Raw genomic sequence first — 27,005 nt, forward strand, 5'->3', positions numbered from 1 at the left:
ATATATTTCTTTAAAACCAAAATAAGTAAGCAAATAATTAACAGTATATCTCTGTAGTGTGCCACAAGTTCAAAAGAGCAATATAGTTAAAATGATCATGCCACTGGCATGGCTCCTATGTGAGTCATTAATTCTGTATTAGGACTTTCTCCATTAGTTGTCCATTAATGGTCAGTTATTAGCAGCAAAGGTATTACCCGGTATGTGAATAGATGAATCCAAGCAGTCCTTTAGCAACCAAACTACAGATGTACTGTAGAGAGGATGTAGGAATGATCCACAAGATATTCAAATGTTGCAAAATATTTTCCAGTGGAGAGTATAAGAGTGCAGCAAAGTAAAAAAAAAGCACAGATCAGGAGTCCAGTTAACAAAATTGTTTAACGCGTTTCACTGGACTATGGTCACCCAGCTTCATCAGACACATGTGTATTTATGTATGTAAAGTATATGCAACACTATATACTGTACATACCCTCCAACATGACCCATTCCATAAGGTATAAAATTATCTGTTCCTGGACTTCCTTGCCAGTGGCATTTGCAGAGGTGGGGCTACAGCACCGTCCAAAGTTCAACTAGGGGAGCCACACTAACTGCCATGGCAGCTTGTGCAGAAGGGGAAAGGGAAGGTGGTAACTTTAGCAGCTGGGGCTACCACTGAAGTGACTGTTTAGCAGCTGGCCAACCCCAGAAATTAGGTGGGGGGTTGTGCAGGGGGCTACCAGCTGGCCAGCCCAAGTAGTTAGGTGTGTGGGGGAAGGTGCAGGGGGCTGCCACTGCATTGACTTCCAGCCAGCTACCCTAGGAGTTAGGTGTGTGGGTGTAGGTGCAAGGGCTGCCACTGCGCTGACTTCCAGCCAGCAACCCTAGTAGTTAGGTGTGTGGGGGAAGGAGTGAGGGCTGCCACTGCGCTGACTGCAAGCCAGCCAGCCATCCCAGTAGTTAGGTGTGCAGAGGAAGGCGCAGGAGGTTGCCACTGCACTGAATGAAAGCTGGCCAGCCTCAATAGTTAGTGTGCGAGGGGAAGGTCTGGGTGGCTGCCGCTGCAGTCTCTGCCAGCCAACCAGCCCCACTGGCAATCTCCCAGCAGCAGGGGGAGTGGGGGCTGTGGCTTCACTGTTCAGTGATCACCGTGCAGCCCTGATAAATCTCCCAGCGGCAGAGGGGGACCTCAGCTGCTGTGTGATCTCAGCCCTAGGGCAATATTTACTAATATTCATGTTTGAGTCAGTTTGTGTAGTGTTTAAACTCGTTTTGTATCGGGTGCATTTTCATGCAACTTTTTGAATCCATATACGCAAAGTTACGAAGCAGTCGACTTTATGGTTTTCGTGTTTTCCGATGTCGATGCCTGTCGGTTTTTTTTGGCACATTTACGGCTGTCATTGTCGTTTGCGTACGTGTTTGTTGTTGTATTTGCTGGTTTTTTTCCTAAGTTAAACGCGGCAGGGTTTTTTTTTTCCCGCGGCCGCATTTTCACTTTCAGTTTCGATTTTCATCCCCGTTCATGATTGGTTGTGTTTCAGATGGAAGGAGTGTCTGTGCGCAACCATATAAATACGCCCCAAACCGTCCGCACCTCGTGGGTTTAGTTAGTGGTGAGGAGGAGGGAGGTTGTGCTGCGGAGGTAGGTGAATTTGTGGTTTGAAGAGGAGTGGTGGTAGCGATTTCTGAGTGTGGTATTGTGTTTGAAAGTCGTCTTGTCATTCTTGTTGTCTTGTATTTTGTGGTTTTGTCTCATTTTTAGTCCAAGTTATTTTTCTTTATAGTCCTTTGTCAGTGTTTGTGTGTGTGTGTGTGTGTGTGTGTGTGTGTGTGTGTGTGTGTGTGTGTGAGAGTTGTGTAGTGGTAGTGGAGGAGTGTGTTGTTTGTCTTTTTTTTTCCCTGTGTTAACTGTTTAGACACACAATTATATGTGACTCAGAGGTGGAGGGTGTGAGTGAGGGGGAGGAGGTTGGTCAGGTGAAGGAGGTGAGTGTTAGTGAGGTTAGTGAGGTGGAGGAGGTGGGTGAGGTTGCTGCAGCAGCCTCAAGTGATAGTGACAGTCAGAGTGCTCCGCAGCCACGCACCACTACTAAGACTGGGCGGAATGTTAAGTTTAGTTTTGCAGAAAATGTGGCATTGGTGCATGAGCTGATGAAGTATCAGAGGCAGCTATTTGGCCCTGAGTCCGCCAAGGTGCCAGCACGGAGGAAGACGGTGTTGTGGGTGAAAGTAGTTGCTGCTGTCAATAGTGAGGGGGTGGTCAAGCGGACGGAGGACACGTGCCGCAAACGGTACTATGATATAAAGCAACGTGCCAAGTCCAAAATGGCCAAGGAGGCCAAGTCGGCTCGGGAAACCGGTGGTGGGCAGCCCTATATTGCAAGTTATCTGGAGTATGAGGAGCCCATGCAGAGTGTAATACCTCCAGAAGTTGTCTCTGCAACCCATGTCCGGGATTCAGATAGGCCCAGGAAGAATGGTGAGCATGTGTATTTGCATTTACATTCTTTTTTTTTTTTTTGTAATGTGTGTCATGTGACGTTGCATATTACTCCCATCTTCAAGTGTGTGTCAGCAAATACATTGTTTTGGTTAATGTTTTATATAAAAGCCAATGTAACATCTTACTTTATTGTATGTCATGTGTTTTTCAGACAGATATTTTGCATGTGCAGTTTGGACTTGGTGTGTCTCTGAATTGTCCTGCAATAATGTTTTCCTTTTGGGCGTTTTTTTTTTTAAATTGTGACTATGTTTTATATTTAAGTGATCCATGTGCAATTTAAAAAAAAAAGTGGTTGTCATGTTAGAGGCTGGAGTACTGGAAAGTGGTTTGGAAACCACTTACATGTGTAATGTCATCTTTAGATAATGTTAATTATTTAATTTAAAAAACAATATTTTTTTTTGCTTGTATTTGTACCGTGACACCACACTGCAGTGTAATTTTTTTTATAAATTGCTGCATTTTGTTTTTGCTCATATAGTGGTAATGTGTCTTTGGAGTGCCACATCACAGAGCAAATTATATATTGCATCTGTAATATTTTTCCTTCCAATACAAAATGAAGTTGTGTGTGGTTTTTTTTTTAAATCTTTTCGTGGCCTATGTCAGTGTCCTGTACATGTTTTCCTGTGTTGATGTTGCCATAGTGCATATGTGTTTCGGTCATTTTTTTTTACATTTTTTTTATTTCTGGTCCTTATGTTTGTTTTAAATAAAAACCAAGCATTTCTAAAAGAATAAATGTTTATAAGCATAATGGGTGGATGTATACACAATAGCATGATTTTTTTATATAATTCATTTTATACAGTGTCTGAAAAAAGCAGTACTACTCGTCGGCCAGTAACTACTATCACATCTGATGATGATGATGATGATGATGATGATGATGACGCTGCGGAAGCAGGTAAAGTGTCCATTGTAGTATAGGGTATGCTTGTAAAGGAATGGGCATAACAAAATTGCACTTTCATTAAAAGGTCCATCAAAAGAAGTATGGAGCAGAAGAAGTGGCCCTTCTGTAAGACATCACCACAAAAAACCTGTGGCCGAAAAGAAAGCAAGGTCGTATGTCCCGGCACAAACACAGCAGGCTACCCCGCCACGAAGATTATCGTCCGTATGTTCTGTACCCCCACTCCAAATTTTGGACACACCTCCAAGACATCATCCACACTCCCCTCATCTTGATTGTGAGTATCAAACTGAAAAAAATGTGTAAAATGTCAGAACATAATCAAAATCAGTCATAACCGCGTTAAGTCAAAACACATCCAAAACTAAAATACTTACCGCAGTAAGTAAAACCTGAAATGGAATCCAAGCTAAATGGCCTTGTCCACATCCAGTAAAGATATGTATGTCCCCTTGAGCCATACAGTATGACATTGGGTGTAAGATGCTGCAACAAAAAAGCATGTTGGTTTGTTTGCAAAAAGTAAGGTTGTTTTTCCAAAATTCACATGTGTGCTTGAGGTAACATTGCAAAATACATATAAAAACATTACTATGTTTGTTTGAACAAAGCTATAAGGTAACACATTATGTATTCCAATGTGTTTTTATGGTGGAGTATGTGTGAGCTACAATAAAACTAAAGTGTTTGCTTTCACAATTAAGTAACCAGACACATTTGCCTCAAACAGGCATATGTATGTATTTAAGCTATGAGTGATGATGTTGCTAGCCAGAATAGTTGAAAGCAACAGTGAATGACATGTGTTCCATGTGTAGTGATTTTTTAACATTTCACAAACATATGGATAGCTAACGGAGATTTGTTTAACATTTCAGCTTAGAGTCCTGGGAACAGCATCCCACCACAACAACACCAACACAGTGACATGGAGGAGACAAACATCTTAGAAATGCAGCCATTAATGCAAGGAATGAGCCCCCCAGCACCTGTGAGTACACCACCACAGTAAAGCACACCACCACCACCACAACACAGCCCAACAACACCAGGAACACAAGGCCCTGATCAGGTGTTTTGGACTATTTGGGCTAGACAGCAGGCCACTAATGAAGATTGCCTGTGTAAGCAGACACAAATGTTTGCAAGCCTACCATCTCACCTCAGAAGAATATCAAGAAATCTGAGTAGACAAAATGAACTAACAACCAGAATAGGCAATACCATGGAACTCATGCGTACAGACATTACACAGGTCATGGGTAACTTACAGCGCATAATGGAAGAACAGCACAGACAACAGCAAAGTTATATGAGCATTTTTCAAAACAATCAAAAGATTAATGAAAGTTTATTCCGAATAGTAGACAATCAAAATGCTGCTACACGTGAACTCAATGCCACCCTCACTAACCTGAATGAAACACTCAGATGCATGCACAAACAGCAAACAAGCAGCAGTTCTGGTACGACTACTCCAAATATCACGCCAGTCTCATCACCACCAATACGGTCCACCAGAACACGACAACATGACAGTGCTAAAGGCAAAGGGCAGGACAAGCAGCCACCCAAAAAAACGTGAAAAAAAACAAGTTAGACATTTGTGATAAGTAACTCAAAATATTTAGCAAGTGTTTTTGTTGCTAAAAAAATATAACACTTAGCTCCTTGACCCTTTTTTCAACATCATTAATTATAAGTGGGCAAAAAAAAACACATAAATTTAGTACGCACATTTATTCATTAACATTTTTTTTTGTATTGGAGGAGGGAAATGTTGATGGAGCCACAAATACATGTTAGCAGGAAGTAAACTGACCACTTGATTTTTTTCCAATCATTACTCTTTCTAGATTCCAATCATTCTCTTTGCCTGCAGATACAACAATTGCCAGCCAGGCAGAATGTCTTTAGCAGGAAGTAAACTGACCACTTGATTTTTTTCTAATCATTACTCTTTCTAGATTCCAATCATTCTCTTTGCCTGCAGACAATCCAAATTACAATGTTAGTGATACATATCTTAGCTATCTTATCTATACAACATTACAAGAAGAACACAATTAAGTTGCGTAAAAAGCTTGTAATATGTTGCCTTTGTTTTGTTTGAAAAACATTGTCCAAATGAATGTCAGTATTGTTGGGACATGTTTGTGTGTGTAAAAAATTATTAAGCATGTTTTTACACATGATGCTGAAACAAACAAATATGTACTTTTACAACAAATAACAAAAACTGTGTATAATAATGTTTATGTGTGGCAAACTGTGTATTTACTTACACATCATCAAGTTTACAGCATCAAACATTAGGAAATAAACTATTCCTGATTACAGTAAGTTTGTGAGTCTTAAATATGATGGTGCATCACACATAGGGACACATGTATTCCTCAAGGCTAACATATTATATGTTGAGGAGTGTTTTTTGGGAACACAGGTTCTCAAACTCGGCCCTCAGGAACCCACACAGTGCATGTTTTGCAGGTCTCCTCACAGAATCACAAGTGACACAATTAGCTCCACCTGTGAACCTTTTAACATATGTCTGTGAGTAATTCATACACCTGTGCTTCTACTGGGTTACGAGAAAAACATGCACTGTGTGTGGTCCTGAGGGCCGAGTTTGTGAACCTGTGCATTAGGACGTTACACACAATGATATAGTGAAATACTAAATGGATGATGTGGGCTTGTAAGAAATTAGCACTGCAAGTTTACGATCACTTATCCAGACTTAATGCATGCCACTCATAATCTGTTGTTTTGAGATTAAAAATACACACAATACACATGCGACATTTGTTTTTCATATAGCGAGGGTATGTTTGTATGTGTCAAGGAGACAGACACATTCTGAGTAATGGATTTTGGTAAAAAAAGGCAAAACATCTATTTATGAATACACAACAAATGAAATAAGCAAAGCAAGCTTACCTTAGAAATAGCGATTGATGGTCTGTTGCCTAACCTGCCTCCCTACATCTGTACTCCAAGTATCACCAGATGTCTCTAATTCCTCTGCTTGCTGGCTGCTTTCTTCCTCCTCCTCCTCCTCAACATGTGGCAGATGTTGTTGCAAACACATGTTATGAAGAAAGCAGCAGCAGAACACAATTTGAGTCACCTTGGAGGGACAATACAACAAAAGGCCACCAGACTTATCCAGACACCGAAACCTAGATTTCAGCACACCAAAACATCTTTCTATCACATTCCGCGTGGACTTATGTGCATTATTGTAATTGTGTTCAGCAGGGGTATCAGGTCGGGACAATGGAGTTAGAAGCCAAGAGAAACAGCCATATCCCCCATCACCTAAAAGACAGATATAGTAACGTGATTCATGTTAAGATACAGCAACACATAAGTAACACACTGTGGGGCAGATGTATTAACCTGTAGAAAGCATAAGGAAGTGAAAAACCAGTGATATGTGCAAGGTAATAAAGGCAGCAGACAATCTGTTCCTAAATGTTAATTTACATATTGGAGCAGATTGGCTGGTGCCTTTATCACCTTGCACAGATCACTGGTTTCTCACTTCCTTATGCCTTCTACAGGTTAATACATCTGCACCTGTATTTGGACAAAGTATACGCAGGCCTACACATATCAAATTACATACCCAGCAGCCATCCATCTGGCATTTGTCCGTCCTCAAACTTATCAAAGAGGGATGACTGACTGAGGATGAAGGAGTCATGGCAGCCCCCAGGGTAACCAGCAACAACACTCATTATTTTGAGATTTGCATCACAAACCACCTGCACATTTGTGGAGTGTTCGAAATGGCGGTTTGTATATATGTGCTGCCTGCCCCTAGGTGGTCTCAGCTGAATGTGTGTGCAATCTATGGCTCCAAGCACATTGGGCATGCCACCCAGCTCATAGAAATCTACCCTGATGGCATGCCACTGAGACTCCTGGGTAGGGAAGTAAATTGAGGCCTCGATGTGGGGCTGCAAAACAGCCAACACCTGTGTGAACATTTTAAAGAACAATAAACATGAGATTTTAGGACAGAACTGGCCACCGAGAAATTAAAACAAACACAAAACAGAAGAGGTCGTTAGGTATACATCACCTGTGTTAAGATTCTTGAAAATGAGGGCTGTGAGATTCCTATGACATCCCCAGACACAGCCTGAAAGCTTTCAGTAGCCATAAAGTGCAACACAGCCAGGAGTTTGTGCAGGCCTGAAACAGGGCGAGAGCGTGCTGTCTCAGGGTCTAGGCCCAGTTTGACAAGGTCATACAGATGGAAAATGTTGTTACGATTTAGACGGAACATCTGTATGACCTTATCATCGGACAATGCGTTCAAGTTTAAACGCCCCCTAAAAAACCGAGGCCTGCGCAGCCTCCGCGGAACCTGTACAACCTGCTGACCATGTTTAGTTTCTTGGCCCTGGGTACTTACAGGCTGATGTCTGAGTCTGAGGAATCCCACAGCACACAAAAGATCACTGGCCCACAGGCCTGCTGCCATTTCTGAGTGTAGGTGTATTGAAATGGGCCTAACATCCTTTTATAGGCATCCTAATTCAGGTGTGAGTGATTTTTTTATTTGCAACACATGTAAACACGACTGTAAAAAGCAGGTCTATTTTTTTGCCGCTTTTTTTAACGAATCGCAAAAAAATACGACCGCATTGGAGCACTCAGAGACTAACACCCAAATACGAATGAATAGTGAATTCCCGTATTCTATGAAATAACAGCCGCGTTTGACCGATGGTCTATTCATTCGTATTTCGGAACGTTGTCATTCAAACCATTACGAATAGACCAGACACTGCCGAGATTGGTGCTTAGTGAATTCCCGGATTGGGACTTAGAAAAAAAAACACAAATCGGCCAAACTCGGATTTTTAGTAAATACTGGCCCTAGTGACAATGTCCCTGCGGAAGGAGGGAGCTGGAAGCTGTGGCTGCAGTGATTGCCGGACACTGCGGGCAGCCCCGGCAATAAAATCCCGGCGGGGGATGGAGAGTGTGCTGCAGAGTGATTTCTGCAGCTGAAGAGACCCTGCAATAAGGTGCTGGCTGGGAGTCAGGGTGGTTGTGGCTGCAGAGCTTCATTCTGTAGCCAGAAGCCTAAGGGGGAAATGATCACTTCCCGAAAAACTGACTTTGCAAAAAGTCCAGTTTTTCGGGAGTGATAATTTTATGATGGTAACATGATGAAACCTAAAAATATTGTGTGAGAATACAATGAGAATTTAAAACGAAAAATTCTCATTGCACAATTTTTTCATGCTGGATATGCCCACATATCTTATAAAACATCACAATACACAATAATAAAAATTACCATTTCACTATTGGCAGTTATAAACCTACATAATATTGTTAAAGAAACAAGAGGGAAATATTCCATAAAAAGTCCAGTACTAGCAATAACCAGTGTTTGCAGTAATGGTTATTGCTTGGGTGAGAAAGAGATTAATTATGCTGAATATCTCTCTTAACCAGATCCTGATTAACAGTCCCTTTAGCATAAGTGTGTTGCCGTAATAGTGTCCCAAAGTGGAGAGTGCAGACTGTTCTCCTATTTCATACACTGTGCTTTGCTCCATCCTTATGCTGATGTCACAATAAGGGGCAAGGGGAGAGCGCTTGCCACTGATGGTCTCTGGCTTCCCCGTTGAGACCTTAGTGCCTTCACTGCTGTAGCAGAGGAGAGAGAAAAATAATGAATAGCTCTTTTACCCTCCTCCTGGGTGCCAATGCAGTATATGAGCAGGCATTTGCAGTCTCTTTCCAAGGTAAATATAGCAATCACTGCAGTTCTTAAATTATGGAGATGGTGTGGATAGAGTCCTTTCAAGTTGTCCAAACAGGTTTCACCATCCATGTAAAGGGGGTGGTTTCATCAGAGGGTATAATAATAATTATAATAAATTATACTACATCTCATTCATGCCCTATATTTGCCTCAGTCATCAGAGTCCTTTCTTTCCCTTACGTGCCAGCCCAGATTCCTCCCCACATGTCTTTGCTTTATCTTCAACACCAAACTACTCCTCACAAAATCTGTCTGTTTGTCCATCTTTCTCTTTCTGTCTGGCTCTTGTGAGTCCATCTATAACAGCCCCATACCACTGGCTCCAGTCACACTGATTATTATTTTATTATTATTATTTATTAGAAGTTTCTTATATAGCGCAGCATATTCTGTTGCACTTTACAATTAGAACAACAGTTATAGAACAAAACTGGGCAAAGACAGACAGACAGAGGTAGGAAGGCCCTGCTCGCAAGCTTACAATCTATAGGGAAATAGGCATTGATACACAAGGATAGATGCTACCTGTTACATAATGGTCCCCCAGATTGCTAGGTTCTTAATGGGTTGTATGATATAATCACCCAGCAATGTTGGAAGACAAAATGCGAGGTTATATGGACTGTACAGAGAGGATGTAACTGGATTACTCAGAAGAGACTGCCATGGGGTTGACTGGAGACAAAGCAGCAGAGAGAGCTCATCCAGCAGTGATCACGTGACCTCCAGATTACAGACAAAGCAGTGTGAAGGAGTTCCAGGCAAGCTATTGACTTGCTGACTGTAGTTCACCCTCCCCTGCCTTAAAGTAAGGTTCACAGTCAGATTTACCATCTGAGGCTACATGACTAGAGGAACAAATATTTAAATATAGTACATAAAATCACATGATCAGAGGAATGAGTATTTAAAATATAGAAACAAATATAATTTGACCAATCAGTATTATCAGTACTGGTAAACCTAGAGAAAATGGGATTGCACATGGATCTAAATCATCAATAAGTACATCTAAATACATTTGTTCAGATTGACCAACCATGCTTAAAGTCCAGGAAAATGCTTTTTCTTAATTAACACCTGCTTTAATCTTCACTTATTGGGGACTATTTATTAATCAGTTCTTTCCTCAACTATACTGTACAGAAACTGCTGTTTCCGCATGTTTAGGGGCATTATTAACTGTACCTTATATGTACCAAATACGAACAACCATCTCCATAGCTTTTTTGGGAATGGTATTTAACAAGATCCACAATGTGAAGCTAAATATCATACATTTGCAAATAGTCTTAAAAATGTATCTATTTTGTTGGTATACTTACTGGAAAGTTGCACCCGGGTCTTTATATAATGAGAATTATACACTATCTTTCTACAACTGTCTCTTTTCAACTGTCACAGTCTCTATGGTAGTACACTTATGTTGCCAAAATAATTAACTGGTTTCACTGTTAACTATGGTAGCTGCCTATAAGAAAGTTTATGCTTAAGGCACCTAGATACTGTAGCATGCAGATACAGCACAGTATTAACATTTAAAAATGTGTTTGTGGCAGAATTGGTACTTCAAATACATCTCCCCATTGCAATATTATACAGATCACTGTTGTTCACAAACACTTCTGTATTCAGTGAGTATCAAAATGTTTCCCTCAGCAGTGTTTATTAGGCTGCAGTATCTCCTGTCGCTGAATTAAATTCTCTTTGTTGCAACTATTTTTCTTGTACATAAACATGTATGTGTCCATTACATGGAAGTGTATTTCATTTTCAATTACATTTAATTAAAGTCTCTATATTGTGACCATGGAGGTAATGCAGAGTTGATCGCAGCAGTAAATTTGTTAGCAGTTGGGCCAAACCATGTGCACTGCAGGGGGGGGGGGGCAGATATAACATGTGCAGAGAGAGTTAGATTTGGGTGGGTTATTTTGTTTCTGTGCAGGGTAAATACTGGCTGCTTTATTTTTACATTGCAATTTAGATTTCAGTTTGGACACACCCCACCCAAATCTAACTCTCTCTGTACTTTACATCTGCCCCCCCCTGCAGTGCACATGGTTTTGCCCAACTGCTAACAAATTTGCTGCTGAGATCAACTCTGAATTACCCCCTATGATGCTTTTATTAACAAACAATGCTGTATCTATTATGCAGCGGTCTGATTTACTTGTATAAAGCCTATTAGCTGTACCTACTATAGTGTAACATGCATAGGTGTGCGCAGGGGGGGGTGCCTGGTGCGCCCAGGCACCCCCTAATGTCTGGCACCCTGATCTCACATGCCTGATGTAGCGATCGCCGAACAAGCTGATTACTGTCTCCTCTGCGCTGCACCCTGTCAGGACTGTATTACTGACCAGACGCCTGGGTTAATCAAGGGTGCCACTGCCAGCGGCTTTCAAACTCCCAGCTCCACCTCCACCTCCATGTACAAAAACAGTATGATGTGATGTGATTACGTCATGCTGCTCGCACGCCCACCCGCCACATGCCCACCTCTCTCCTTCTATGCTATGCCAATGCCAGCCACTGATGAGGATCAGCATGCAGCCAGTGTTCCTCTTAGGAAGACAAATTCAATACTGGCAGGCGGTCGGCAGCAACATTGACATGTCACTCGTTTTTCCAGCAGCAGCAGTACTAGTCTGCGACTCTCAGTGTCAGTGAGTGACTGACTTGTAAGTAAGCTGCTGCAGCTTGTAGAGGAAAGAGAGGGGGAGCCAGACCAGGCTGAGAAGGAGCAGTGTAATTGCAGTGAGTGCCATCAGGGGTGTTTGTTTGGCGCACACCACAACATCTGACAATGTATCTGCTTTATTAGGATTGGTACAAGGGTGGACATTTTATATTGCATTGACCGTCAATAGATGGTGCTAGACACGCCCAAAAGGCGGTGCTAGACACACCCCTCCGACGGTGCACCCCCTAATAAAATGTGCTGCACACGCCTATGGTAACATGCCCTGTGAAGTCTTTCACTGTAGTATTAGTGCTAGTCAAGTGGGGGGTTACTTTAGACACAAACCTCATTCCTGTATTCTCTGTTCAGACCTGTGGCTTTTAGCTTCTCTGATGATACATGATAATATGAAATAATTCTCTGAATTCCCTTTGTAGTTTTCTGTTCTCCTAAAGTATTCTGTCACTCTTAAAGAGATTATCAACAATTATACTGCCACTACCCAGCTGGTATCTCTGGCAACCCTGGTAATAGTCACTAGTACTCCTCTACTCACAGGGACATCCTGAAGTGACATTGCACTTTCATTGGTGATGGGACACTGACAGAATTAACTCAGTTTTTGCAACACAGCACATGGGCAGGCATCATCACATCAACTTCCAACACTGTCATTAACCCCCCACTGCAGCTGATAAGCAGTGGCGCTGAGAGGGGGTTAGTGGGTACTAATTACCCGGGCCTAGGCTTGTTGGCCCGGGTAATTAGGGCTGTCCCCTCCTGCATTACAGGGCATCAGGCAGGCTGTCTACAGCCCTGCTGAAAAGCTACACCATGAAATGGTGGCTACATTTACATCTGATCTACCTACAGTAGCAAGTTGGGTTCTCTAGAAATAGGTCAGAACAAGCAACTAACAAATACTGAAATGGCTAATTGTAATTTAATTAAGTTGTTACAGTTCCAAGATTGCAGAAGTTAAACATTCTGTTTTCCCTTTAAAAAACAATATTCATAACATTTGCCAAATGTTGACACAAGCAGATGCTAGCACACTATAAAATGCAGTAAAATAATTATTAGCACAGTTTACTGCATTTGAAGGAAGAAAATGAGATTTAGCAGAAAATATAAGTAAAAAATGATTGGTTACCCCTAGAGATGTGCACCGGAAATTTTTCGGGTTTTGTGTTTTGGTTTTGGATTCGGTTCCGAGGCCGTGTTTTGGATTCGGACGCATTTTGGCAAAACCTCCCTGAAAATTTTTGTCGGATTCGGGTGTGTTTTGAATTCAGGTGGGTTTTTTTCCCTAAAAACCCCCTCAAAAACAGCTTAAATCATAGAATTTGGGGGTAATTTTGATCCTATAGTATTATTAACCTCAATAACCATAATTTCCACTCATTTCCAGTCTATTCTGAACACCTCACACCTCACAATATTATTTTTAGTCCTAAAATTTGCACCGAGGTCGCTGGATGACTAAGCTAAGCGACACAAGAGGGTGGCACAAACACCTGGCCCATCTAGGAGTGGCACTGCAGTGTCAGACAGGATGGCACTTAAAAAATAGTCCCCAAACAGCACATGATGCAAAGAAAAGAGAAAAAGAGGTACACTGTGGTCGCTGGACGGCTAAGCTAAGCGACACAAATACCTCAATATCACAGGAATTATTCGTTCTAATCAATGGTATTATTGGTCCAAATCACTGGAAGAAAATGATAAAATCACTGGAATTAAAGGGCAGTAATGTCGGAAATTATATCAACTGGCAGTACCACTGGACATATACGGAAGTGTCAGACAGGATGGCGCTTAAAAAAATAGTCCCCAAACAGCACATGATGCAAAGAAAAGAGAAAAAGAGGTGCACTGTGGTCGCTGGATGGCTAAGCTAAGCGACACAAACACCTCAATATCACAGGAATTATTAGTTCTAATCAATGGTATTATTGGTCCAAATCACTGGAAGAAAATGACAAAATCAAAGGAATAATGTGTTCTAATCAATGGTATTATTGGTCCAAATCACTGGAAGAAAATGACAAAATCACAGAAATTATTCGTTCTAAATTCTAATCAATGGTATTATTGGTCCAAATCACTGGAAGAAAATGACAAAATCACTGCAATCATTTGGCAAGATCACTGTAATTAATAATTAATTATAAATCACTGATATTAATTGGTAAAATCTCGCTATCGTCTGCCTAGTGAAGTGGAATCTGAATGGGATTTTGTACCGGGGACACAATAACTTCATCAATTGTCTAAATCCCAATGCACTAATGGCGGAAAACGGGTGCACGTCTAACAGCGCACTGATTATACTGAGAACTGATTATACTGATCAATCACTGATTATACTGAGCACTGATTTTACTGAGCACTGATGATACTACAGAGAACTGACACTGAGCAGCAAGAACAGCACTGGACTATTGTACTGTAGTATACTGGTCACCACAATGCAACACTGACACTGAGCACTGTACTACTGTACTGTACAACTATATACTGTTGGTCACCAAAATGCTGCACTATACTACTTTATATACTGCTCACAACAATGCAGCACTGATATGGATACTTGAAGTGACACGGAGCTGCAAGATACAGCAATGGCCTACTGTACTGTACAGCTATATACTGTTGGTAACCAAAATGCTGCACTGTACTACTATATATACTGCTCACAACAATGCAGCACAGATATGGATACTTGAAGTGACACGAAGCTGCAAGATACAGCAATGGCCTACTGTACTGTACAGCTAAATACTGTTGGTCACTAAAATGCTGCACTGTACTACTATATATACTGCTCACAACAATGCAGCACAGATATGGATACTTGAAGTGACACGGAGCTGCAAGATACAGCAATGGCCTACTGTACTGTACAACTATATACTGTTGGTCACCAAAATGCTGCACTGTACTACTATATATACTGCTCACAACAATGCAGCACAGACATGGATACTTGAAGCGACACGGAGCTGCAAGATACAGCAATGGCCTACTGTACTGTACGACTATATACTGTTGGTCACCAAAATTCTGCACTGTACTACTATATATACTGCTCACAACAATGCAGCACTGATATGGATACTTGAAGTGACACGGAGCTGCAAGATACAGCAATGGCCTACTGTACTGTACAGCTAAATACTGTTGGTCACTAAAATGCTGCACTGTACTACTATATATACTGCTCACAACAATGCAGCACAGATATGGATACTTGAAGCGACACGGATCTGCAAGATACAGCAATGGCCTACTGTACTGTACGACTATATACTGTTGGTCACCAAAATTCTGCACTGTACTACTATATATACTGCTCACAAAAATGCAGCACTGATATGGATACTTGAAGTGACACGGAGCTGCAAGATACAGCAATGGACTACTGTACTGTACAACTATATACTGTTGGTCACCAAAATGCTGCACTGTACTACTATATATACTGCTCACAACAATGCAGCACAGATATGGATACTTGAAGTGACACGGAGCTGCAAGATACAGCAATATACTACTGTACTGTACTACTATACTGGTGGTCACCAAAATGCTGCACTGTACTACTATATATAATATATATAGTATATACTGGTCACACAACAATGCAGCAGATATTGAGCACTGATGATCGGGATACTGTCTAGAACTGAGTCTGACACGGAGCTGCAAGATACAGCAATGGCCTACTGCACTGTACTGCTATACTGGTGGTCACCAAAATGCGGCACTGTACTACTATATATAATATATATAGTATATACTGGTCACAGAACAATGCAGCAGATATTGAGCACTGATGATCAGGATACTGTCTAGAACTGAGACTGACACGGAGCTGCAAGATACAGTAATGGCCTACTGTATTGTACTACTATAATTATATACTGGTGGTCCCCACAATGCAGCACACTGAGCACAGATATTTGCAGCACACTGAGCACAGATATGGAGCTTTTCGGGCAGAGAACGTATATATTTGCAGCACACTGAGCACAGATATTTGCAGCACACTGAGCACAGATATTTGCAGCACACTGAGCACAGATATGGAGCTTTTCAGGCAGAGAACGTAGCCACGTCCTCTCCGTTCAATCTCCAATGAACGAGTGAAAATGGCAGCGACACGTGGCTCTTTATATGGAATACGAATCTCGCGAGAATCCGACAGCGGGATGATGACGTTCGGCCTCTTTCAGGTTAACAGAGCAAGGCGGGAAGATCCGAGGCTGCCTCGGACCCGTGTAAAATAGGTGAAGTTCAGGGGGGTTCGGATCTCGACGAACCGAACCCGCTCATCTCTAGTTACCCCCCATCTGCTGCTCTCATCATCTTGTAAGTATGAAAATATTTTTTTAAGTCCTGCTTCGTGTCTTCTGATATCAATGCCATCTTCTCATGTTTCCTGTTGTCTTGGGTTTAAACTGATGCAATGGTTTGCTCACTTTTATTGTGTATTTCTGAGTGTACTGTGTTTCAGAATCTGTGACACTACATAAATAAGCATGGATATTTATGGAAGTGTTTTATTGTGGATTTTAACATTGTAATTTAATATTTGCACATGAGGCCAAACATTATTTTAAAATATTTAATTTTGGTGGTATGGCTATAAAAACTATATATTAATTTAATTTTTACTTTGCTAGGGGTCATATTTATCACAATCCACGTTTCAGATGCAAATAGGATGTGATAAATTTACCCAAATTCTTAATGTGGGAAAGCTCTGTCCCTGCAAATCTCTCTCATGCTCTACTCAGTGTATTTTTTGCAAAAAATTCCCTGAGACTGTGCCTGTATATGCACTACCCACTACCAAACCCTGCACACATCTCAATGACAACCCCGCCCTTTTCAGGTGGTCCAATAAGCTCATCTGATCTGAAGATGGCATTATTTTCACAATGCTCTCTCAGACATTTTTTTACAATTATATTTTGATACATTTGAACAGATCACATTTCCCATTACAAGTATACATTGCAAGGCTTGGAGTAGAAATTTGCTAATTCTCCTCCAACTGCCCTTTAGTACATTAGTGTGAAAATAAAATAATGCACAACCATTTTCACATTATTTTAGTAAAAATAATATTGATAAATATGCCTATAAATCTTACTTTGATTTACATCACCACTTGGCATTACAGCTTTGTCTCTTGTTCTCTGTCATTTATGCCAAAATATCCTGTCACTACTGATGTTACTTTTTGTGTAAAATAGCTATGGTGTAGCTTCTGTAGCTGAACTTTAGCAAAGAGACACAAATATCATAGACACAGGGAATACATTATACTGTTAGTAGCATAGGCAAATGCGGTTACCTGGAAACTCCACTCCTCTTGGTAATTGGCTCAAATTATAACAACAATAGCAATGGTATATAATATGATTCCTCGAGCTGCCACCACATCATGCAGTTTATGAGCCAGGGCAAAGCTGCTGAACATGCCCAGTGGTAGCATCTTCTTCTTTCAAAGTTGCTGTGTGTGTGGATCTGAGTCCTCAATCAATGCACTTGTCCAGAGAGCAGCTGCCAGGAAGAAGAGACAGGAGCCTTACAATGAGGTGGAAGAATGTGTGCTTTGAAAGTGTAATACTGGTTTTATTATGTTTGTGTATTTATTTATTTATTATGATATATTTAATATTTCCCTGACAACTTATTTATATTATTTACATACATTTGATACAGCCTATACTATAGACCAGAGCTGGCCAAACCAGTCCTCGAGGTCTACCAACAGTTCACATTTTCCAGACCACCTAGAAGGTGCACAGGTGTAGTCATTACTAATTAAGATGTGCTACATTCATTCCTAACTGACAATTCTACAGATCTCCAGGAGGCCTGGAAAACATGAACTGTTGGTAGATCTCGAGGACGGGTTTGGCCAGCCCTGCTATAGACCATCTATAGTGTTAAATATAATACTGTATTCCATACAATATCCAGCGTATAAAAAAAACAATGTTTAAATTCATGTCCAGGGTCGTTACTAGGTTTTTCTAGGGCTCCCCCTGACTCCCACACTTGCTCCAATGTTCTGCAGAGTGCGAAATTGTGGATTGCATTTGGAAACCCCCCTCCAGAAAGCCTGCGTTTGCCACTGAGTAGAATATAAGTTTAATGTTGTATTTTATTTAGCTTAAATATTCAGTTGCAAAAAAAGTTTGAGTAGCCTTTGAACATTAGAATTGTGTACTTCCCCTCCTGCAAGGTATCCACTGCTTATTTACCATAGTAAAACTATTTTTCCTGCTCTTTTCTCATTTTCATTTGCTTTACTCTTATCTTTGCCTTCCACAGGCTTCCTATCTTTTTATATTTATTAGTCAGATTAACTCCTGAGTCCTGATAAAAGAGTTGCAGAAGTGAAGATTACATTAAGAATCACACTGTATTTGCATACATTATTTCATAAACAGGAAGACATTATACAACACCTGCAATATTCTTTTAATGTTTAATAATACTGTATATTTAATTTGAGACAATTAGCCAGCTTTTAAATTGTAGCTTGATTTCCATCAACGTGTTAAGGTCACAAGCTGTTTGAGTATATAATTAGGTTTTAAAACTAATCTTCCTAAACATTTATTTTGCTACTACCTTAGTTTAGTCTACATTTTTTACAGACTTTGCAAACAGTATCCTTTTGTGTATATGTATTTTTCTGCAGGCTTCTCTTTGGGTGGTCTTCAGTATGCCGGCGGTCGGGCTCCCGGCAACCAGCATACCGGCGCCGGGAGCCCGACAGCCGGCATACCGACACTTATTGTCCCTCGTGGGGGTCCACGACCCCCCTGGAGGGAGAACAAAATAGTGTGGCGCACGTAGCGTGCCACCGTGCCCGTAGCGTGGCGAGCGCAGTGAGCCCGCAAGGGGCTCATTTGCGCTCGACACACTGTCGGTAAGCCGGCGGCCGGCCTCCCGGCGCCGGTATGCTGGTCACCGGGAGGCCGGCCGCCGGCAGATCGTAGTGAACCCTTCTCTTTCCCTGCTTGTTTTAAAATGGATTACATATCTAAATAAGTGAAACTGATAAAATATTGAAAAAAAGTTCTCTAAGACTTTATCTAGACTTTCATAACTTGTTATTTGTATTTTATTCTTCCAATTAGTCCTTTTATGTTTGCTGACTACAACATATCAATTAAATTAAATTAAATTAGAGTAAGTCACAAATTGATATACTGTACTGTAGCCAGTGCCGGATTAAACCCTGTGGAGGCCCCTAGGCATTCGAAATCTCGGGGCCCCCCTAGTAAATGATCTAATAATACATTTTTAATTTTACCAACAGTCTATGATTTGAAGACTGTAATGTGAATCTAATGTCTATGGTTTATGTACTTTAAGTTGTTAATGGGTACATTAAATTAATACAGTATATTCTCTAGAGAGTCTTTAATGTAAAGTTTTAATTTTTTTTTGTTGATTCATTTTTTTCTATCTTCTGGAAACAATTGAAGAAAGTTCGATTGTAATTTTCTTTCAAGATTAAATCAATATTATTTTGATCTGTTGTTGCAGGTCCCCTAAAAGATGTGGGGCCCATAGGCTGGCAAAGACTGTAGCTAAACTTAAGCCCAGTTTGTTTCACTAAGCAGCTGTCAGACCACAAATTTTTAGTCTATTTGTGCCCTTCTAAATTCTACTGTAACTCAAACTTTTGAATATATGATAAAATAAAGAGTTATATTGCCATGGAAACAATGGCCTGTAACTGTATAGAGTAGTGTTATATAGGGTACACAATCAAGCACAAATTTTGTATAAATTTAAATTCCACTTTTGTGTTCCTTTCAATTAAATAAAGAAATAAATAAATAATAATTCCAGAGTAGACTTGTGTGATCATTGGAAACATTTTACAGAAATGGACATCTGGTTCAGCACATCTGTATGATCAGAGCTGGCCATACACTGTATAACAGTACAGCTGACCAGTTGACCAGTTGACAGGGTAGAGGGCAGGAGCAACTGCCCAGTAATTTGAGTGCCTTCATACACAGCACCAGTGGTTCCCAAACTTGGTCCTCAGTGCACCCTATCAGTTCTGGTTTTAATCCAGGTTTAAGGATATCCATGTTTGAGCATAAGTGGCTTAATTTGTACCTCTGTAAAATTGATGTAACCATCTGTGTTCAAGCATGAATTTCCTGAAACTGGAACTGTTAGGGTACATTGAGGAATGAGTTTGGGAACCACTGTACTATACAATGTATGGAGGCATTCTCCATTCACAGCCTAAAGTAATCCTGCCAGTTGTGATCAGGGTGATCCCCTGTGTTTCTCCAGCCTTATTCCCCTGTGTCTCTCCAGCATCACTCCCCCTGATTCTTTCCAGCACCAAACCCCTTGTTTCTTTCCAACTCCCCCCTCTGTCTCTACAGCAGCCTAATCCACCCTGTGTCTCTACAGCAGCTTCATCCCATCCTGTGTCTCTCCAGCAGCTTCATCCCACCTTTGTCTCTCCAGCAGCATAATTCTCCTTTAGCCTCTCCAGCAGCACCATCCCCCCATGTCTCTCCAGTACATTCCCCCTTGTATCTACAGCACCTTCCTCCTGTGTCTCACCAGCACCATCCACCTGTGAGGAAATATGGTCAGTGGAAACAGACACTCAGAATCAAGGTGAGCATTTTAACAGTAACCCACCCCTCCCACAGCCTAACCATCCTCTCCTGCCATCTAACCCTAATTGACTGCTCCTGCATACTAACCCTAACCCTCCATCTAGTGCCTAGTCCTAACCCTAGAATAACCATCCATCGGCATTGTAAGAGCAAGCACATTAACCTACCCCTGCAAGTCTATGCATACTTTAAAGTGCCCCAGATAATCCCTCTAGATAGTAATTACCATAATGTCTCTCCTCCAGACACATCTTGAGATCTGCTGCAGATGGAAATACTTATTTTTGCAAGCAACTTTTTCTATCGTAATTTTCTCTTGATGTACATCCGACTCTACATCAGCATTATTATTTCTGCTTCTCCTGTGATGATTCACGAATATGAATACCTTTATTGTCCTAACAAAACAGCAAGTGATGTCAATGAAAAGAACCATATTAACCATTACCATTTAACAGAACATTACCTCTCTGGGTGGCTTTTTACATGCGTTTTGTAGCAGAAGCAGTTATGAGAAAATTGCAATTTTTGTATCAATAGCGATCCAAGCTGCATAAGGCCCATAGCCTTGATAAAGCTGGAGTAGACTCAAAATGGAAGCACTCACTATGCACATATATAATACCTACAGTACAACAGAGGCTAAACTATCAGTTGATTAGGCTCTTGGTTGGGTTCATTTTTTTATACATAATCAAATTTTATTTTTAAATTCTTCTTCTTCTATTGTACTACTGTATCTTGCTTTCTTTTTGTATGATTGTATTGCAAATGAAACACTGGTTTACATTTCTCAAGCTAAATGTAATAGCCTGCGAGTTGCCGCAGGTGCGGGATTTTGTGCAAGTCTGCCCATATTTTTAAAGTGCCAATCATTTACAAGGCAAACCAACCTGGTTTTAAATTGTAAATGATTGCCACTTTAAAAATACGGGCAGACTCGCACAAAGCGCCGCACCGCTGTCAGCTCGCAGGCTATTACTTTTAGCTCCTCCTTTTTTTATACTCCTCCTTTTTTTATTTAACCCACAGACATCTCCATGCTATATTTTCAAATGTATGTCGATTTCTGCTTGCTGATAAGTACACCTCTGCAATAACCCACAGACATCTCCATGCTATATTTTCAAATGTATGTCGATTTCTGCTTGCTGATAAGTACACCTCTGCAATAACCCACAGACATCTCCATGCTATATTTTCAAATGTATGTCGATTTCTGCTTGCTGATCCCTGCAAACTATAACTTTGATCTCTATTCACACCAATGTATATTTTAGCAGTGTATGTAATTGTATTTGTAGAATATTAGTACTTGCTTATAGCTGATATTATCTCTTGTATAGATGTGGGTCAGTGGAGTGGAGTTTATTAGCATACATGGCCTGGTGTTTACTTAACACAGGGTAATATAAATACTTTGATTAGATGTCCAATTAGCTTCAGCTGAAGCCTTTGTAAATTAGAACTAGTATATGTTAGCATTCAGTTATGGGGCAGTTGTCTGCGGGGCAGTTGTCAGAAGTTTAGAAATATACGAAGTTTGGAAATTACAAAGTTAGGAAATTTTAAAAAGAACAGTTAAACCAACAGTTGAACAAACATTGAAAAACATTGGAAAGCAGGTAAATCTACCATTTAATTAACAATTTCCATAAGCATTTTCCTATCTATACTTTACTCTTTATAAACACCATGCTCCACAAACTGTTTTTCTTCATAGCACTTCAGGGTATCCTCTATAAAATGACATCGTCCTTCACTATTCCTGTTATTTATCGCTCTGTACACATTGCAGCCTCATTAATCCACTCCCCTCTTATTAACACTCATGAGCTTTTAACCTATCTATGTACACTAACTGTCACATCCTCTACCTGTCACCATAAGAAACTATCACACACCTCCCCTAACTATACCTATCTCTCTCTTCTTCTGCTTCTACTAGCTGGTGACATATCCCCAAATCCAGGTCCCATCCACATACCACGCTCACATTCAGCTGATTCACAACAGAATATAAAATCAACAAACCTTATCAACATCACTTGTCTCCCATCTACCTCCAAGTCACTAAACTGTGCTTTATGGAATGCACGCTCTGTTTGCAACAAATTAACAGCTATTCATGACCTTTTCATAGCAAAAAAATTCAATATGCTGGCTATAACAGAAACCTGGCTCACACAATCAGACACTGCCTCCCCTGCAGCACTGTCACATGGTGGCCTCCACTTCACACACACCCCCAGGCCTGGTAACATCAAAGGAGGGGGTGTTGGAATATTACTATCCAAATGTTACACGCACATTGTTTTACCACCTGTTCCCTCACTCACATTTACATCCTTTGAAGTACACTCTATTAGGATTTTCACCCCTTTCTCTCTGCGTGTTGCAGCTATCTATCGCCCACCTGGGCAACCCAAAAAGTTTCTGGAAGATTTTTCTGCATGGCTCCCTCACTTTCTATCCTCTGACATCTCCACCATCATTATGGGTGATTTCAATCTCTCTATTGACAGTCCACAATCTCCCCATGCCTCTAAACTACTTTCTCTAACCTCCTATCTTGGCCTCTCCCAATGGACTGACTCCCCTACTCATCAGGAGGGCCACTGCCTTGATCTTGTATTCACCAGATTATGCTCTGTTTCTGAACTCACTAACACTCCTTTCCCTCTCTCAGATCACAACCTTATCACATGCATGCTCTCCTCCATTACTTCAAACTCCATGTCCCTAAAGTCTACAAGGACACCTCTTACCCGCAGAAATATTAACGCTATTAATTTTCAACAACTATCTACCTCTCTGCAACCACTGCTTTCACCAATTTCTACATTCACCTCTCCAGAGACTGCTGTGTCACACCTTAACCAAACCATAGTAACAGCACTTGATGAAGTGGCTCCAGCTACCCATCACACTCCACGTAGACTTAGATGTCAACCGTGGCACTCTAAATACACTAGACACTTACAAAAACTCTCAAGAAAAGTTGAACGCCAGTGGCGTAAATCTCGTAGTTCAAGTGACTTTCTCACATATAAGACCACCTACCACTCTTATCGTAATGCTCTGGACACTGCCAAACAAACATATTTTCAATCTCTCATCTCTGCTCAAGCCTCTAACCCCAAGCGACTTTTTAATACATTTAAATCACTTCTTGTCCCTCCCTCACCTAACCCACCAGCCACTGTCAGTGCGCAAGATCTTGCTTCCTATTTCAAGGACAAGATTGACAAGACCCGAAATGAAATGGTATGCTCTTCCACAGCAAGTGACCTGCTCAATTCCCTGCCTGAACCCTCTGACACCTTCTCTTCCTTTGATCCTACAAATGAAGATGAAGTATCTGCACTCTTTTCATCTGCCTACTCTAATACCTCTCCCCTTGACTCTATACCCTCACAAATTAGTAAAGCTCTGTCTACTGTGCTCATCCCAACCTTAACGAAAATCTGTAATCTCTCCCTGTCTACTGGTATCTTTACTTCTCTATACAAGCATGCAGTGATTACTCCCATTCGGAAAAAACAAAACTCTGACCCGAACTCTCTCTCTAACTACCGTCCCATCTCTCAGCTCCCATGCCCCTCCAAGCTACTGGAGAGACTTGCCTACACTCGCCTCACACACTTTCTTAACTCACACAGCCTACTGGACCCACTTCAGTCAGGATTTCGTGCCCAACACTCCACAGAGACAGCACTGACTAAGGTAGTGAATGATTTGGTCACTGCTAAATCTAAAGGACATTTCTCTCTCCTTATTCTCCTTGATCTCTCTGCTGCTTTTGACACTGTTGACCACTCTCTTCTCATACAAAGACTACAATCCCTAGGTATTCAGGACACAGCCCTTTCTTGGTTCTCATCCTACCTATCTAATCGCTCCTTCAGTGTTCGTTTCTCTGATTCCACCTCTACTTCGCTACCTCTCTCAGTTGGAGTACCGCAAGGCTCAGTCCTAGGTCCTCTGCTTTTCTCTATCTATACCACATCTCTTGGCAAACTAATCAACTCTTTCGGATTTCAGTACCATCTGTATGCGGATGATACTCAAATCTACCTATCCTCCCCTGATTTGTCACCATCTGTATTGGGCCGTGTCACTGAATGCCTTTCTGCCATTTCATCTTGGATGACATCTCGCCACCTCAAACTTAATATTTCCAAAACAGAATTTATTATATTTCCACCGGCCAATAGTAGTTTCCAACCTGATATCTCTATCACTGTTGAGAACTATGCAATCACCCCTACCCCACAAGCTCGCTGCCTAGGTGTCATTCTTGACTCTGAACTGTCCTTTGTTACCCACATTCAATCTGTCTCAAGATCATGTTACATACATCTAAGAAACATATCCAAAATACGCCCTTATCTTACACAAGACACAGCAAAAACTCTGATCCATGCTCTCATTATCTCCCGCATTGATTATTGTAATAGTCTCCTGACCGGTCTTCCCAAACATAGGCTCTCACCACTACAATCCATTTTGAATGCAGCTGCGAGGCTAATCTTCCTTGCCAGACGTTCATCGTCTGCAGATCCGCTCTGTCAGTCCCTCCATTGGTTACCGGTATTCTACCGTATTAAATATAAAATACTTTTACTCACATACAAGGCTATTAACCAAACTGCACCAACATACATCTCTTCACTCATCTCAAAATATCTCCCTACCCGACCTCTCCGCTCTGCACAAGATCTACGTCTCTCATCCACACGCATTACTTGTTCACACTCAAAATTACAGGACTTTATCCGGGCTTCACCCACTCTGTGGAATGCCCTCCCACGCACAGTAAGACTCGCCTCTAGTCTCCAAACCTTTAAATGTTCCCTGAAAACTCACCTCTTCAGACAAGCCTCTCAAATTCCAGACCCACCCACATAACCTTCAGTGCTTCCCTATCTAATTACATCCTCTGTAGAGTATTCATAACATCACATATCTTGTCTTTCTTTAGTCTCACACCCTCCTGACACTTGGATAACTTTGTGGGGTATCATCATACAACCCATTAAGAACCTAGCAATCTGGTGCACCATTATTCAATAGGTAGCATCTATCCTTGTGTATCTATGCCTATTTCACTATAGATTGTAAGCTTGCGAGCAGGGCCTTCCTACCTCTATGTCTGTCTGTTTTTACCCAGTTTTGTTCTATTACTGTTGTTCTAATTGTAAAGCGCAACGGAATATGCTGCGCTATATAAGAAACTGTTAATAAATAAATAAATAAATAAATACAGAGGTCATAGGGTTTAAAAATGTGTTAGGTAGCCATAGATTAATTTTACTTAAATGAACTATACTCTCTTTATAATTTAGTGCAATGTCAACCTATCATACCGTTTCATGGACACCAATGTCCCAGACAAATTATACTTTTCAAATGTATTTGCCCAAGTATTATGTTGCTTCTTGGCCTTCTGAGGAAATATATTGCTGTGTATTATGCAGGTTAGAGTATAGACAGAGGAGAATGCAAGACAAATGAACCGTGGCAAGGAGACAGAACATTAATGGCAGTACAAAAAGCAGCAGGCTAAAACAAGGTCAAATCAAGCATGAGTTACGCTTCTTGGGAATTAAAGTCAATAGTTCTGGCAGAGTTGGTACACAGGATAACAGTAGAAATAATGAACAATGGAGCAAAAGCAACGTAATCTATGGACACTGTGTATAAATGAGAGCATCCAATATATGCACCTATAAAGGTGCAGAAACAGCCTGTTTCAAACAGGTCATGTCACTGAGTGGCAAGATGAGCTCACCCACCGTAATAACCCTCTTTCTAGCCGCACTGGCAACAAAAAAAAATGGTTATTCAAAATGATAATGGCTCACATTTCAGACTTTGTGAAATGAGACCATAACATTTAAAAAAAAAATCTGAGCAGAAAAAAGAAACCAAACACACGCACACATTGGGGGGAATTCAGTTGTTTTCTCGCATCCAATCTCCCGTCTAAAGTGATGGGAGATCACGGGGTGATATTAAATTGATCCCACTTATCATGCTGATCGCACCCATATCAGTCGGGATTAGCTATGTAAAGCTGCAAAACCTGACTAGGCAAAAGGACACAACCGGGTAGCAAACGGAAATGAAGTTCTTGCGCCCAACATGAAACATTTGAATAGCTGCCAGCAGCCGTACACGGGAGCGGGGACCCACAAAAATAATTGATTTCCATCCACCGAGATGCACATTTAAGCAAAACATAAAACAGCACACTTTAACAATTATACAATTTTACACACTTACAATATGGTGGTTTAACAAATTAAATCTCTGTTCAAAATAGTTTATAACAAAAAGGATACATGATAGAAAACTTGCATCTGTAGGTTTCCAACAGGGGTTCAGGAGGAGCAATTCAATATTATAAAAAGAGCTAGTCAGAGTTT

This window comes from Pseudophryne corroboree, chromosome 1 (assembly GCF_028390025.1).
Source record: "Pseudophryne corroboree isolate aPseCor3 chromosome 1, aPseCor3.hap2, whole genome shotgun sequence".
NCBI classification, from domain to species: domain Eukaryota; kingdom Metazoa; phylum Chordata; class Amphibia; order Anura; family Myobatrachidae; genus Pseudophryne; species Pseudophryne corroboree.